This window comes from Rhinolophus ferrumequinum, chromosome 21 (assembly GCF_004115265.2).
Source record: "Rhinolophus ferrumequinum isolate MPI-CBG mRhiFer1 chromosome 21, mRhiFer1_v1.p, whole genome shotgun sequence".
Taxonomy (NCBI): domain Eukaryota; kingdom Metazoa; phylum Chordata; class Mammalia; order Chiroptera; family Rhinolophidae; genus Rhinolophus; species Rhinolophus ferrumequinum.
The window spans coordinates 38,719,285-38,734,707 of NC_046304.1; the positions used below are offsets into that span (position 1 = coordinate 38,719,285).

The 15,423-nt window shown below is 50.2% G+C and overlaps 4 non-coding genes across 4 annotated transcripts; 3 read left to right on the plus strand and 1 right to left on the minus strand.

Moving 5' to 3' along the window:
• On the plus strand, positions 1-191 carry LOC117014147 (U2 spliceosomal RNA). Its single transcript, XR_004421450.1, has one exon. It is a non-coding gene; the product is annotated as a U2 spliceosomal RNA (small nuclear RNA).
• A 5,596-nt stretch (positions 192-5,787) lies between these two features.
• On the plus strand, positions 5,788-5,978 carry LOC117014148 (U2 spliceosomal RNA). Its single transcript, XR_004421451.1, has one exon. It is a non-coding gene; the product is annotated as a U2 spliceosomal RNA (small nuclear RNA).
• A 3,227-nt stretch (positions 5,979-9,205) lies between these two features.
• LOC117014149 (U2 spliceosomal RNA) lies at positions 9,206-9,396 on the plus strand. The gene has a single exon (XR_004421452.1). It is a non-coding gene; the product is annotated as a U2 spliceosomal RNA (small nuclear RNA).
• A 3,884-nt stretch (positions 9,397-13,280) lies between these two features.
• LOC117014150 (U2 spliceosomal RNA) lies at positions 13,281-13,471 on the minus strand. The gene has a single exon (XR_004421453.1). It is a non-coding gene; the product is annotated as a U2 spliceosomal RNA (small nuclear RNA).
• Between the last annotated feature and the right edge of the window lie 1,952 nt (positions 13,472-15,423).

Below are 15,423 nucleotides of genomic sequence, written 5' to 3' on the forward strand. Positions count from 1 at the left end.
ATCGCTTCTCGGCCTTTTGGCTAAGATCAAGTGTAGTATCTGTTCTTATCAGTTTAATATCTGATACGTCCTCTATCCGAGGACAATATATTAAATGGATTTTTGGAGCTGGGAGATGGAATAGGAGCTTGCTCCGTCCACTCCGCGCATCGACCCGGTATTGCAGTACTTCCGGGAACGGTGCACCCCCTCGGGGGAATAACAGAGGTTTTAACGGAAGATACAAGCTTCGTTTCTTCGCTGTGTTTGCGTCTGGGGTACTTCTTAGCATAGTTCTGAGTCTGTCCTACCGTACTTCTTGAACTCCGCTCTGCGTTCTAAACGGATGGTTTCCTGTTTCAACTTCATCTTTGCCTGCGACGATGGGGTAAGAGGCAGCGGATGAGCGAGTGTGTTTTCGGCATCAGAGCTTTCCAAGGTCTGAGTTTATAAACTGTAGCAGGTTTTAATAGCGTTCACGGAGAGTGATTTTGTTCGACAGAAAATAGACCGCCCGCCCTGGAAAGCCTTCTCACTCAGCTCTTCAAATTTCTTCTATCGTCAGTCACTAGGTTAAGCCTATGAGATGGGGGGAGAAAACTATGGTAAGTGACTGGTAGAAGGACCCAGCCATCAGGAAGAGTTCACGGGAACCTATCTCGTGGCCTTTAATCATTCCCTGCAGTCACCACAGAAAGATCAAAGTGTCATTTCTCCATGCCTTCTATCCCCGTAAGATTCTAAACATCACCCTTTTCGGTCTTTTATATCATTTCTCCCCAACTCCAAAACACCTGTCCATCTTCCAAGAATTCCCTTTTTCCTGCCTCCTCTCTAAATGCTCTTCCCGTTGTTTCTCAAACCTGAGTCTCTCTCCAGAGGACATCGTTTCCCTACAGCCTTCGGGGGCGCGGGGAGGGTACCTCTCCCACACACCTCATCCTGCAGGAACCGCAAAGGGAGTGCGTGTCCTTGTCCCCTATTGCTACTTCCAGACCCTCCTCACACCGTCCTCAAAACAGAACAAAAATACGAGCTCGAGTCTCTTATCTTCAGTCTCTACTCCCCATTGTCTCCTTGTACTGACTGGCCCCCAGAACACATGAGGATCATCTGGAAATTCACTGCCTCAACCAGGGTGGAGAAAAGGTGGCCCAGGAAGTCAGTTTCATGTACAACGTGCCAAGATTTGAGGCCAGGGGATTGATTCCTTTCCCACTTCTATGACAATGAAAGACCTTTCACCTCAAAGCTTAGTTTCTCGCTCTGCTGGACATCTGGTTCCCGGGGCAAAGGCAGGGACGTTAGAGTCAAAGGAGACCGTGTCCACCGAGGCCTCCCTTGCTGGAACGCGGAAGGCAGAGCTCCATCCCCGCTTGGCCGCAAACCTGTGTCCTCCTGGGAGGACAGTTATCTTCCTCAGGGAAAACAGGCAGGCTCATCTAGAGCCTCCTCTCCAGCCTGAGGCACTGTGATGTCCCTAGTGCCGCCTGAGTGCTGGCGTCCTCCCAGAGTGGCAGCAGTTCTCATGAGAAGTGTCTCTTCTCAGTCTCTTACCCCCAGTTGACCTTGAACTCCCAGGGGCACCAGTCCCCGTCACATCTGTGGCCCCAAGACCCACCAAGTCTGTGTTCCACACATCCTAGATGCTCGACAAAGGAGTCTGAATGGTAGGACGCCCAGGAGAAGGAGTGAGTGAAGACGAAGTCAAGAGCTAGAACCAAAGAATCAGAGATGGTCCTGGCTTTCACTGAGGTGCCTTCCTTTTTTAAGAAGAAAACCAGGGATGGACCCAATGCACGTGTGATTTTAGGAAACGGTGAAGTTGGCCTCTCCAGTCAGTGGGAAAAAGGACAACCTATTCCACATGTGATACTGAGACAACTGGGCGGCCATCCTCTGTGTGTGAGTGTGTGGGGCGGGAGAGGGCGGGGGGGACAGTAAAGTTGAGCCACATTTTAATCTGCATACCAGGATAAATTTCAGAAAGATAAAATATTTAAATACAAAGACAAAGCATTGAAAACACTGTTAAGAAAACGCGGGACAATAATTGCTTAAGTTTGGAGTCAGGGAAAGCCTTCTAACTGTGACTCAAAATCCAGAAGCCCAATTTTTAGAAATTTGGGCTTCTGGATTTTGAGTCACAGTTAGAAGGCCTTGAAATACTTGAGTTCTAGAAAATCTAAATTCTCTGCAGAACACAAAACATCATAAGCGAAGCAAATGAAAACCAAAGGAAAAAACTGCAAATATACTGCAGAAAAAGATAATCACCAATGATATAGAGATCCTAGACATTCATAAGAAACAGCTGAACAGCCAGTAGAAAGTGGGCAAAGGATAGACAGTTCACAGGGGACAAGGAAAACAAAGATATACACCGACATCTTCCCCCTGGCAAGGTTACCTTTCCGTGCCCCTCGCTGTCCCTTCTAGTCTCTGTATGAAGGGGCCTGGGCCACCAGCATGGGACAGGGTGAGCTGGGTGGGGGGCCGGCACAACAGAGGCCTTCCTGAGACACACACACTCCCGTGCCCTTCCAGTCAGAGAGGGACGTAAACACTACAGCGAAACAGGGCAGCACAATGTTCAGGGGCTCCTGTTGTCGGCAGTGGGAGGCTAGGAGATCGCCTCCAAAGCAGAGGCAGATTGCTTCCTCTCTTTGTATCCCCGACCACTGAGAAGGAAGCCCGGGGCCCAGAGAGCCTCTTTGGGTTCTGGAAGCAACGCATTCCGCACCTGGAAATACTGCTTGGGCTCATACAGGTGACACTAAAGGAATGTCAGCTTCGCGGACGCCCCTGTGAGCACAGTGGGGCCTGGACTTGAAGAAGCTGTCCTCCACAGCTGGCAGGGGACACAGCAGCCCTCGGATGCCCAAGGACGGAACACGTAGGAGCGAGCGCCTGGAGTCCGCAGCCTTGGCATGGGCAGACATTCTCTGGCTGTGTGCACAGGCTTCCCCGGCAGCTTGGCGAGCAGTGGATGTGGTTGAGTGGCAGCCAGAAGAGGAACGGAAGAGCACGGCAGATGCCCCTTGCTGACCACAAGGTCATGTTCACCTGTGTGATCCCAGGACGGGTATTCCATATATGATGCTGGGACAACTGGGTAGCCATCCAGAAAAAAGAAATAAAATCAGATCTATACCTGGACTCATGCACTAGGACACATACAAAGTGGGATAGAGATGGAATGCAAAAAGATCAACGATTGAAAGGACAACGGGCAAAGGATATGAACATTCAGTTCATGGAAAGAATAGCCGATCGTCAGCACAGGGAATAATAATACCCCGTAAGAGACACCACGGGGTATCATGCAAATGTTTGATAACATGATGGTTGGGCCAGGCTGCGGGCAACAGGCACCGATTGAGAAGTCTAGCTACAATAGCTGTGCTCTGATTCAAGTCGTCACCCTTGGCTTATCATCCCCTACTCCCCGGCAGCGATGGTAACTGGGTCCATAGTGAGACCGTAGGACACTTGGACAAGGGCTCACCCGACAGCCACGCCCTGGTATTGCCCTAACGTTTGCAAGCGCTTTGATGCGGGCCGGCTGAGGGGGACTGACTCAAAGTAACCAAACTCAGCATGAACGAGAATGCTAAATCATTAATTAATTAATTAATTTTAATTTTAATTTTACTGGGGAACAGTGTGTTTCCCCAGGGCCCATCAGCTCCAAGTCGCTGTCCTTCAATCTAGTTGTGGAGGGCGCAGCTCAGCTCCAAGTCCTGTCCCCGGTTTTCAACCTTTAGTTGAAAGGGGGTGCAGCCCACCATCCCATGCGGGGAATTGAACCGGCAACCTGGTTGCTGAGACCTTGCGCGCTAACCAACTGAGCCATCCCGCCGCCCCTAAATCATCAATTTAGAACAGGGGCTACTCCTTTGCAACGACAGAACACACATGTCTGCAATCCACGGCACCTCCTTCTAAGGATCAAAATACCTGGGAAACTAAATTACAGTGAGCACAAGACGGCCCGATAAACGTGGAAGCGGCCAGAAAGGCAGCGAAACACAGTGAGGGTCATAGTAACTACCACAAGCCCGGAGGTCTGCTAATCACTTTCTACACGTACAAATCGCATTGTTTAACATTAATTCCTTCATTTACTCAACCCCAAACCACTTAGTATCTAGTATATGCCAGGCAGTGGAGATATAAACGTGGACAACACAGACAAAGATCCCCGCTCTGGAGCTTACAGGCTATTAGGCCAAAAGGCAATGAACAAGTGAATGTACAAAATGTCAGACGATACGCGCCGTGGGGTAAAGTAAAACCAGGTAACGGAGAACGGGGGGGCCCTGGGTGGATGAGGGAAGTTTGAGCACAGGACTGTATGCCAGCCGTTAGTATTCTCATTTTCTAGATGGAGAGGCTAAGCTACGGAGAGGTGACCTGCCTGAGATCATTTTCCCTTGTGTTTGGTTCTTACAGGTACACGGTATGTCAGACATGTCCCATTATTCCTAATAATTACGTCTAATAATTTCTCATCTCATCCTCTCCAGCTTACAGATATCTTGAAGGCAGAGGGATAAGCAAGGAGGCCCAGTCAAGCACGAGGTCACACACTAGGTCGTTAAGAGGTAGACCGGGGTTAAGAGTCCCAGGTCTTCCAGGTCTTCCAGGTCTTTGCTCTTAGCCGCGCACCGGACGGCTTGGCTCCTGTCTCTGCAGACCGAAGACCCGCGTGGCAGGCTCAGCAATGCTTGGTCTCGTAGTCGGGCCTTTTGTAGGGCCCAGGCCCCACGCTCTCGGTTTCATAGGCGGATTTGGCCTCTTCCGTTAACCAGCCGTGTGGTTTGGGGCAAGTTGCTTAGCCTCTGGGTCTCAACTACTCCACCTGTAGCTAAACTTTGCAAGTTTGACAGGAAGAAAGCGCTTAGCACAGACAATAAATGTTTCCTAGTGTACTGTCCACAGGCATGGCAATACAATACAGGCTCAGTTGTTACAGTGTCACAGCCATGATCCCTTCACCGGAACCTCGTCGGACACTAGGACCCACATTCTAGACGACTAAACCCAGGTGGCCTCATTAGCTCCGCTTATGCTCTCTCAATCCCACAAGGTAGGCTTTAAGGTTCCCACTTGTCAGTTGGGGGCACTATAAGGCTCGGGAGGTGAACGAGTTTGCCCAAGTGCCCTGCCCACAGGGCAGGGCGAGTGTCCTGACGACCAGGGAGGGAGTCAGCCCTCGCAGGCCCTGATCTCGGGTACCAACTTTTCTCTGCAGCCCCTGACAGGCAGGCGACCCCGGACGGGCGCTTCTCGGCTGAGTCCTCGGCCAGGCCAGGACCGAGCCAGCCCCGGGGACCCTCTTGTCCTCACAGCGATGACCCGACGGCTTCCTCCGGAACTCGGACCTCTCTGCGCCAACTCGCGTCCACCGACAGCTCGGTTCGCAGGCGCCCAATTCCCCTCGGTTCTGTCTTTTCGCGAGAGCTTGTACCAACCAAGAGCCCGGCCACACACAGCTCAGTTTCCGCTCCTGCGCGCAGAAGTTGGCAGGAGGAAGGGGGGAGATCTACCCGCGCGGGTGCGTGTACCCGCGCGGAAAAGGCGGGGCATGCAAATTACAGTTGCGCTTTAGCCACCGTGCCAAGAGGATATAAAAATTCACTTAAAAACGTAGAAAATTAAAAAAAACCTGCACAGGGTCTAATGTGTTCTACATATGTGTCAAGATACTCGGGAGGTGAGATCTCGATTGCTACCGACCTGGCTCACCGTGAGTGAAATATGGGTGACAGGAGGAGGGTGACGGGCGAGGGACGAACGACAGGTATCGCTTCTCGGCCTTTTGGCTAAGATCAAGTGTAGTATCTGTTCTTATCAGTTTAATATCTGATACGTCCTCTATCCGAGGACAATATATTAAATGGATTTTTGGAGCTGGGAGATGGAATAGGAGCTTGCTCCGTCCACTCCGCGCATCGACCCGGTATTGCAGTACTTCCGGGAACGGTGCACCCCCTCGGGGGAAATGATTAAGGTTTGCAATGGCAGAGTACTGGCTTAAGATTCTAAGCAGCGTGGAAGTTCGTTTTAACCAGCCGCGTGGTGTCGCTGGTCCTCTGTGCAGAGTGCACGCTCGCGGTCGACCGCGTTTTCTGTGCAAGGCTTCTTTGAAAGTTAGAACTGCGAGCACATCTAGTGGCCGTCAGTGGGGCGTGCCTGGCGGGGTATCCCACGCGGCAACGTCTGAAAAACTGAGCGAGAAGATCCCAGCCCCGTCGACACTTTCTTGACCTCTCAGATGGGAATTTCTACATTGGAGACTCTCCTGGAGAACTGATCGCACTCTCCCGGTCAGGGCAGCCCTCATCGTTTCTGCCCTCAAGGGGCGTCCAACCCAGGATGGCCAGAATACCCGGCGGGACAAGGAGGTAGCCAGTGAGAGATGAACAAACGGTTGGGGTGTTCAGACTATAGCAATCCCCTTCTACGAGAAACCAAATTAGCCGAAGATGGCCTGATACACACAGATCTGAACAGTGATCATGGGATGGGGAAGCCTGAAGAGTCATGGCAGGTGCAGGCTAAGCACGTTCTATATTGTTTCTCATTCAGTCATTCAACAAGTATTTTACCAAGTGTCACGTACGGGCCCGGGCCGAGCACTGTCCTAGGTGCTCACCATAGAGCAGCAAACACAATCTCCACCATCGAGGTGAGAAGCAAACAAGCCACTAAATGTATATTTGTGAATATACCTCTGTATCTCTGTGTCTGTGTGTATCTGTCTAATATCTCTAGATCCGTCTGTGTGTATATGTCTATATGTCTCTATCTATGCCACATGATGATTATGGGTGTCCATAATGACTTGGCAGCCACCGGAAAAATAAGGCCAGGTAAAGTGCGATGTGAAGCGAGCGGGAGTGCCTGGCATGGGGAGGGGGAGATTTTCCACCACACTATAAAATGAATATTATCTGTTTTCTCTAGAGTGCACTTATTAAGGGATGCTTGTATGCTTGGCATTTCCATGTGTAGCTTCACAAGGACCCTAATCAGAGAGGTGTCAGTTATCATCATCCCTATTCTACAGTTTAAAAAACCTGAGGTCCCACCTGGTTAACAGGCGGCTTGAGTTCAAATCCTGACCTTGCATCATATTAGCTGTGTGACCTTAGGCAAATTGCTTAGCGTCTCTGACCTTCGGTCTATAACATTGCTGTCCACTAGAAATATGTGTCGCGTATGTAGTTTTTAATTTTCTAGTAGCCACATTAAAACAAAACACAACAGCAACAACAACAACAACAAAAACCCAGAAACCGGTGAAACTAAGTTTAATAATTTAACTCTATCCAAAATATTGCTTCAGTGTGTAATCAATATAAAATTATTGAGATATTTTACATTTTTCAATACTAAGTCTTGAAAATCTCATGTGTATTTTACACTTACGGCCCCTCTCAGTCAGGATTAACGACGTTTCCAGGGCTCAACAGCTACATGTGGCTGTTGGCTGGGACAGCGTAGGTCTATAGAATGGGGATGATAACATGGAGTGGAGTGAAATGAGTGAAGCACTTGCCTTGGGCACAAAAAGTTAAGGGGGCACCAAAAAACCCAGTAATCAAGGTAAGATAAATTGTATTAAAATAATATTTATCTTGATTACTGAAGAGTTTTTAGGGCGACTCTCCACTAACCAACCGCCCTCCTCCACCACCCCTAGGCGAGTACCTCACTGGCTTCACTCTGGTCTTGGCCCTAGAATGATGACGAGGAGGAGGGGAGAAGGAGGAGGAGGAGACGGAGGAGGAGATGAAGACTGTCTACCTCAGAGGCCTGTCGAGTGAGTTAAATGAGATAATACATGTGCAGCGCTCAGCCCAAGGGCTGGCACTGAAAAGGGCTCAGGCAACACCTACGATCAGGCTTTCTGTGTTGTAGGTTGAAATGACCGATTTCACTTACACTCATGACACCTTCTGGCTTTTCTGAGTTCAAATGAGAGAAATACAAACTCCCCAACTACAGTGAAGTTCTGTCAGGAATGAGGATGGGAAGGGGAAATGCTGACTGGGCAGCCGGCAGGCAGTCTTTGCCCCAGAGGGAAATTTGTGTGGGCTTGGGGTGGGGTGGGAGAGTGCTTAACGCACTGAGTGGCCTTGATGCTCAGAGCATCCCCAGCAGTCACCTCTCCTCTCTGGTGTTCTGCCAGATCTCCCCCTGACCAGATGCTCCCCGCTCCCCGCTGGTTCCGGGCCCGTAGCCTCCTAACTGCTGCTTCTGAATCAGTCTGACCTGGGCATCGTTTATTCACTCAAAGTAGGCGTTTTCTGAGCGCCTACTACATGCAGGGCACTGGGCTCGTGCTGGGATCCAGACTCCAGACATAAGCACTGGGGAGGTGACCGCCCTCAATGATCTCCGATTTCCTTGGGGGGAGATAAAAGATTGCCCCACGGGGTGGTGAGTGGTGGACTCGAAGTGAATCACCGGGCGCGATGAAACACATAGGTGAGGAAGAGGTGAAGGGAAACGGCGTCGCAGGCGGAGGGAGCTTGACGTGCGGAGCCCGGGATTTGGTTCACTCACAGAAGCGCCGAGAGACGCGGATGCCGGAATCTCAGAGAAGCCCTTCAGCTGCCCTGCCCGGGCCTCCCCGTGTGACACGCCTCCTCACCCCTCCCCACTGGCTGCCATCAGCCCGGGTCCAGACCTGGCGCTCCCCCGACTCCGCACGAACCCCTCTTCGGACACATAAGAGGCTCGTCTTTCTGGGCGTTTCTAGTGACTGCGTCTCGGCCCGTTCGTACAGGCCCCTCTGGCCGCCGAGCCTCAGGTCCCTTCGGTTCTGTCCTTTCTCTCCGTTTGCACAAAAGAGGAGCTCGACCCCCCACCCCAGCCCGGGGTTCCACTGTCGGCGCGCGGAGGCCGTCCCGAGGGGGCAGTCCGCCCGCCGTAGCCACGCCTCCTCGGGCGGGAAAGGGCGGGCTATGCAAACAAGAAATGGCGTTTCACCCGAGAACGCCGGTGCAACGACCGACAACACGATTTCTCTCTTAAGATACAGAGAATAAAACCAAACCAAATCGGCACCGCAGCCTGCTGCTTAGTGACTCCCATAGTACAGTACTTCCAAAGAAGCAAAGGAAGTGAGACCTCGGCTGCCGGTGACCTGGGTCACCGTAGGTGGAATGTGCGCGACAGGAGGAGGGTGACGGGCGAGGGACGAGCGACCGGCATCGCTTCTCGGCCTTTTGGCTAAGATCAAGTGTAGTATCTGTTCTTATCAGTTTAATATCTGATACGTCCTCTATCCGAGGACAATATATTAAATGGATTTTTGGAGCTGGGAGATGGAATAGGAGCTTGCTCCGTCCACTCCGCGCATCGACCCGGTATTGCAGTACTTCCGGGAACGGTGCACCCCCTCGGGGGAGACAAGTCGCTGTGAAAAGTTAGTTTCAACTTTGCGTGTTGAGAATGGGTTGTTTTTCCCGTTGTGGCTGGAAGTGCGCTTGCTATCTCTGCAGCACTTCTTTGCTTTCTCGTGGCGCTCGGAGTAGTTTTGTTACCCGGCAAGATTTTCTTTGGTGCTGGCGGTGGCGGCAGGGAGGCCGTCCAGCACGTGCAGTTGAGTTTGAGCTGTATTTAAGTGCTCTCTTTATACTGGTCACACTCATTAACAAGTATGTTGTTTCTGTCTCCTTTGTAGTATGAGATTCTAAGTTATAAGGATAAGAGTGTTTGCATTATTTATAATAGCCAAGATAGAGAAACAACCTAGAATATGCCAGACACAAATACTGTATGATCTCCCATGTGGAATCTAAAAAAACAAACCAAGCTCATAGGTACAGAGAACAGATTAGAATTTTAGGACTCAGAAGCTATACTGAGGAGAGTACAAGGAAATCCTGTATCCAAGTTAAATAGTTTGAGCTTCATTGGAGACAATTCAGGAGAGTGGGATTAGAAGTATGATTCAAGACGGCTGATCTGTAAATAGTCTAGCATGTATGGTTGGGGAGACAGAAGCCTGAGTCAACAGCAATATTTCAGGCTAGAGATGAAGGCCTGAGCCAGGATTGTGACAGTGAGTCAGTCTCACAGTGGAAAATGAATGAGGGAGACAGCATACAGGAAGAATCAGCAGTGCCTAGCAGGTCTCTGTGGAAGCCAGGGACCTCGAGAGTGTCAAAGACGAAGTGGAGATTTCTAACTTGTGACTCAAATAGCAGTTCCTCCCTACAACAGGAACAGGGAAAGCATGGATGGGGAAGAGTCACTTAAATGTTAGCTTCAGTGGTGGACACTTCCTTTTTTGTCTCTATTGGCGATGGTGGTACTAGGCAGTGCCCTCCCTATGTCCTGGGGCACTTGAGGTAGCCCTCTGGAGTAGAGAGTAGCAGTCAGTCAGGTCTCCGTAGTGGGGTTTGCGCTTTGATCTGAGCTGTTTCCCTAGTCGTCAATGTCCCGTGGAGGACAAAAGGGACCCTGAGCTCTCACCATAAGGTGGTAAAATTAAAATTCACAAAAAGGATCAAGAGGGCAAATGCGGGAACATAGGGAGGGATTCCCGTTCCACTGTTATGGGAGTGAATGAACAAACACCCTACACTGGAGAGATGACATCAGCAGCAGCTTATTAGTCAGGTATTGTAGGGTAGATGTTGAGGAAAATTTGCCTTCATTGGTTGATGTGAGCTTTTGTGTATTAGCTTTTATCTAGCTTTTGTGTATAGCTTACATGTGAGGTGACTTCTGTGCTGTGATCAGGGGTTGAGTAAATTCCCCCTTTGGTCTCATTCTCCCGAGCAGGGGAGACATGAGATGGGGTTGCTTTTCTGTTTGGTCTCATTCTCCCAAGTAGGAGAGATGTGAGATGAAGCTACTGTTCTGTCTGTGCTGTGAGGTGATAGCTTAGGGTTAAAAAAAATTCTATGATCGGGTTGAGAGAATTCCCCCTTTGGTCTCATCCTCCCGAGTAGGGGAGATACCAGATGATGTTGCTTTCTGTCTGTTTCGCCCACATCAGCAGATGAAGTGAAGAAGTAGCTAAGTTATATCAGGATGACGTGACAAGCACATTGCCAGGCCTTGTCGCTTATCTGGATGAATTGGCCCTTCAACCAGATGGGCAGCATGCATTTCAGTAACTGCTGGACCCTCCCGGAACTGGCCATTCCCAGAGGGGGAGGTAGGAACAAGAAACTTGGCTCTAAGGTACATCTGAGAAAATATATAAAACAGACCTCAGTTGGCAGTGTAATTATTAATTTTTCATCATTTGACCATTTTTCATTGGTGATTTTTCATCATTCCAACATAAAAGACTTCCAGCGACATGCCTGCATAGCTTACACCAGGGGATGTCCTGACTTCCAGCCGCGGACCTGGTGAGGTCTGGCTGATTCCCGACCTCTCCAGTGTTGTTCTCTACGGCTAGCCTTCTTGGGAATTGGTTAACATTTTAGAAGCTTGTATGCAGCTTGCAGCTTGCAACATCAGAAGATGCCCTAACTTCCAGCAACAACAACAACAACGGCAACAGCAACAACATTCTTGAGAACTTGTTAGCAGTTTGGAAACGTGTATGCAGCTTGTAGCTTGTTGCTAGTAAGGGAAGCCCTCACTTCCAGCAACGACAACAGCAATAGCAACAACCACCACAGCAGCATTCTTGAGAAATAGCAAGCAGCAGTGGGAGATACCTGAGTTTCTTTGTTACAAACCTGCCGAGGTTTTGATTTGTGAGTTTTTCCAGTGCTGTTTTTCCTGTGGTTTGGTGAGCTTTTGGCATCTACTGTAATAGTTACTATCCTATAAAGCTTATTACTGCTTTTGGATACTCATTATTGATGTTTTTTGTGTATTTAGTCAAGTGATTTTTGATTAATAGTAAACATGCATTGGGCTCTCTTAAACTTACATGTATGTATGTTCCTTTGACATGACATTGTTATTAATGTATATAGTTTAGTCTTTACCACGTTTACTTTCTGTCATTAGCACATTCTATTGTCTTTGTCTTTTGCTATTGGATATTGCTAAGTTGATTAGATATTGCTAATAAATTAATTAGCCCCTCTCTAGTGTGTCCCTCCTCTCTCTTCCCTCCCCCCCCCCCCCCCCGCCCTTCGTCATTACACATATACTTAGCCACGGCCTGGAGGACATGGTTCACCACACAGGTGCACACTTGGGTTGCTCTCGGGAACAACACATAAGCAGGAGCTGTGCTTTGCCCCTTTTCTGCCCCACTAACTGCCCCACTAACTGCCCCACTAACTGCCCCACTAACTGCCCCACTAACTGCCCCACTAACTGCCCCACTAACTGCCCCACTACCTGCCCCAGCCATCTGGAAATTCCTCTTTCCTAATGAGGGAGAAGGCTATCAGGGCCGGGGGTGGGGGTGGGGGAGAATCCAAGCGAAGCGCCTACATTTGGAAGCTGCCAAGGACACACAGGGCCTCTTCTCTTCCAAGCTGCTTCCCGCCCCCTGCCACCTCTCACGAGGCTGACTTTGAAACCCCACACGGGCACCAGGGAGGGAGGCCTATTCTCACCAGACCTCTTCCTCTCACCAAGACCTCCCAGTCCCAACCCAGGCCTCCCTCCCAAGTGCCCACATCACTAAAAGGCGGGTTTGTCCTAGATCCCTTCCTGTGTCCTTCCCTTCCCTCAATTCCATAAAACTAGAAGGCCCGCGCCTGTTGGAGACCATGTACCAAGAACCCAGAATAGCCTCGGAGGCCAAATATTTGTTGGGGTACTCCCACGATTCCACCAGCTAGCTAAGCCGGCGCTAAACTGTGTGGGAAACCCAATTCACAGTAGCGCTCTGGAGGATTCTGGGTACAAAATGATACTGCAGGTATAGTTACGTTTTTGCCACTAAAAAAGGAGACAGAGACAACATACTTGTTAATGAGTGTGATCAGTATAAAGAGAGCACTTAAAATTAGTCACTCCCTCACTAAATCGAAAGCTTGAAGGCCAAGAGTCTCTTATTTGTCATGATACCTGCTTTAAGCACAACATTTTTTAAAACCAGAGATCTGATCACTTCCCCTCCAGCTTTTGTCCTTGAAATACAGCTCAAACTCAACTGCACGTGCTGGACGGCCTCCCTGCCGCCACCGCCAGCACCAAAGAAAATCTTGCCGGGTAACAAAACTACTCCGAGCGCCACGAGAAAGCAAAGAAGTGCTGCAGAGATAGCAAGCGCACTTCCAGCCACAACGGAAAAAACAACCCATTCTCAACACGCAAAGTTGAAACTAACTTTTCACAGCGACTTGTCTCCCCCGAGGGGGTGCACCGTTCCCGGAAGTACTGCAATACCGGGTCGATGCGCGGAGTGGACGGAGCAAGCTCCTATTCCATCTCCCAGCTCCAAAAATCCATTTAATATATTGTCCTCGGATAGAGGACGTATCAGATATTAAACTGATAAGAACAGATACTACACTTGATCTTAGCCAAAAGGCCGAGAAGCGATACCTGTCGTTCGTCCCTCGCCCGTCACCCTCCTCCTGTCACCCATATTTCACTCACGGTGAGCCAGGTCGGTAGCAATCGAGATCTCACCTCCCGAGTATCTTGACACATATGTAGAACACATTAGACCCTGTGCAGGTTTTTTTTAATTTTCTACGTTTTTAAGTGAATTTTTATATCCTCTTGGCACGGTGGCTAAAGCGCAACTGTAATTTGCATGCCCCGCCTTTTCCGCGCGGGTACACGCACCCGCGCGGGTAGATCTCCCCCCTTCCTCCTGACAACTTCTGCGCGCAGGAGCGGAAACTGAGCTGTGTGTGGCCGGGCTCTTGGTTGGTACAAGCTCTCGCGAAAAGACAGAACCGAGGGGAATTGGGCGCCTGCGAACCGAGCTGTCGGTGGACGCGAGTTGGCGCAGAGAGGTCCGAGTTCCGGAGGAAGCCGTCGGGTCATCGCTGTGAGGACAAGAGGGTCCCCGGGGCTGGCTCGGTCCTGGCCTGGCCGAGGACTCAGCCGAGAAGCGCCCGTCCGGGGTCGCCTGCCTGTCAGGGGCTGCAGAGAAAAGTTGGTACCCGAGATCAGGGCCTGCGAGGGCTGACTCCCTCCCTGGTCGTCAGGACACTCGCCCTGCCCTGTGGGCAGGGCACTTGGGCAAACTCGTTCACCTCCCGAGCCTTATAGTGCCCCCAACTGACAAGTGGGAACCTTAAAGCCTACCTTGTGGGATTGAGAGAGCATAAGCGGAGCTAATGAGGCCACCTGGGTTTAGTCGTCTAGAATGTGGGTCCTAGTGTCCGACGAGGTTCCGGTGAAGGGATCATGGCTGTGACACTGTAACAACTGAGCCTGTATTGTATTGCCATGCCTGTGGACAGTACACTAGGAAACATTTATTGTCTGTGCTAAGCGCTTTCTTCCTGTCAAACTTGCAAAGTTTAGCTACAGGTGGAGTAGTTGAGACCCAGAGGCTAAGCAACTTGCCCCAAACCACACGGCTGGTTAACGGAAGAGGCCAAATCCGCCTATGAAACCGAGAGCGTGGGGCCTGGGCCCTACAAAAGGCCCGACTACGAGACCAAGCATTGCTGAGCCTGCCACGCGGGTCTTCGGTCTGCAGAGACAGGAGCCAAGCCGTCCGGTGCGCGGCTAAGAGCAAAGACCTGGAAGACCTGGAAGACCTGGGACTCTTAACCCCGGTCTACCTCTTAACGACCTAGTGTGTGACCTCGTGCTTGACTGGGCCTCCTTGCTTATCCCTCTGCCTTCAAGATATCTGTAAGCTGGAGAGGATGAGATGAGAAATTATTAGACGTAATTATTAGGAATAATGGGACATGTCTGACATACCGTGTACCTGTAAGAACCAAACACAAGGGAAAATGATCTCAGGCAGGTCACCTCTCCGTAGCTTAGCCTCTCCATCTAGAAAATGAGAATACTAACGGCTGGCATACAGTCCTGTGCTCAAACTTCCCTCATCCACCCAGGGCCCCCCCGTTCTCCGTTACCTGGTTTTACTTTACCCCACGGCGCGTATCGTCTGACATTTTGTACATTCACTTGTTCATTGCCTTTTGGCCTAATAGCCTGTAAGCTCCAGAGCGGGGATCTTTGTCTGTGTTGTCCACGTTTATATCTCCACTGCCTGGCATATACTAGATACTAAGTGGTTTGGGGTTGAGTAAATGAAGGAATTAATGTTAAACAATGCGATTTGTACGTGTAGAAAGTGATTAGCAGACCTCCGGGCTTGTGGTAGTTACTATGACCCTCACTGTGTTTCGCTGCCTTTCTGGCCGCTTCCACGTTTATCGGGCCGTCTTGTGCTCACTGTAATTTAGTTTCCCAGGTATTTTGATCCTTAGAAGGAGGTGCCGTGGATTGCAGACATGTGTGTTCTGTCGTTGCAAAGGAGTAGCCCCTGTTCTAAATTGATGATTTAGGGGCGGCGGG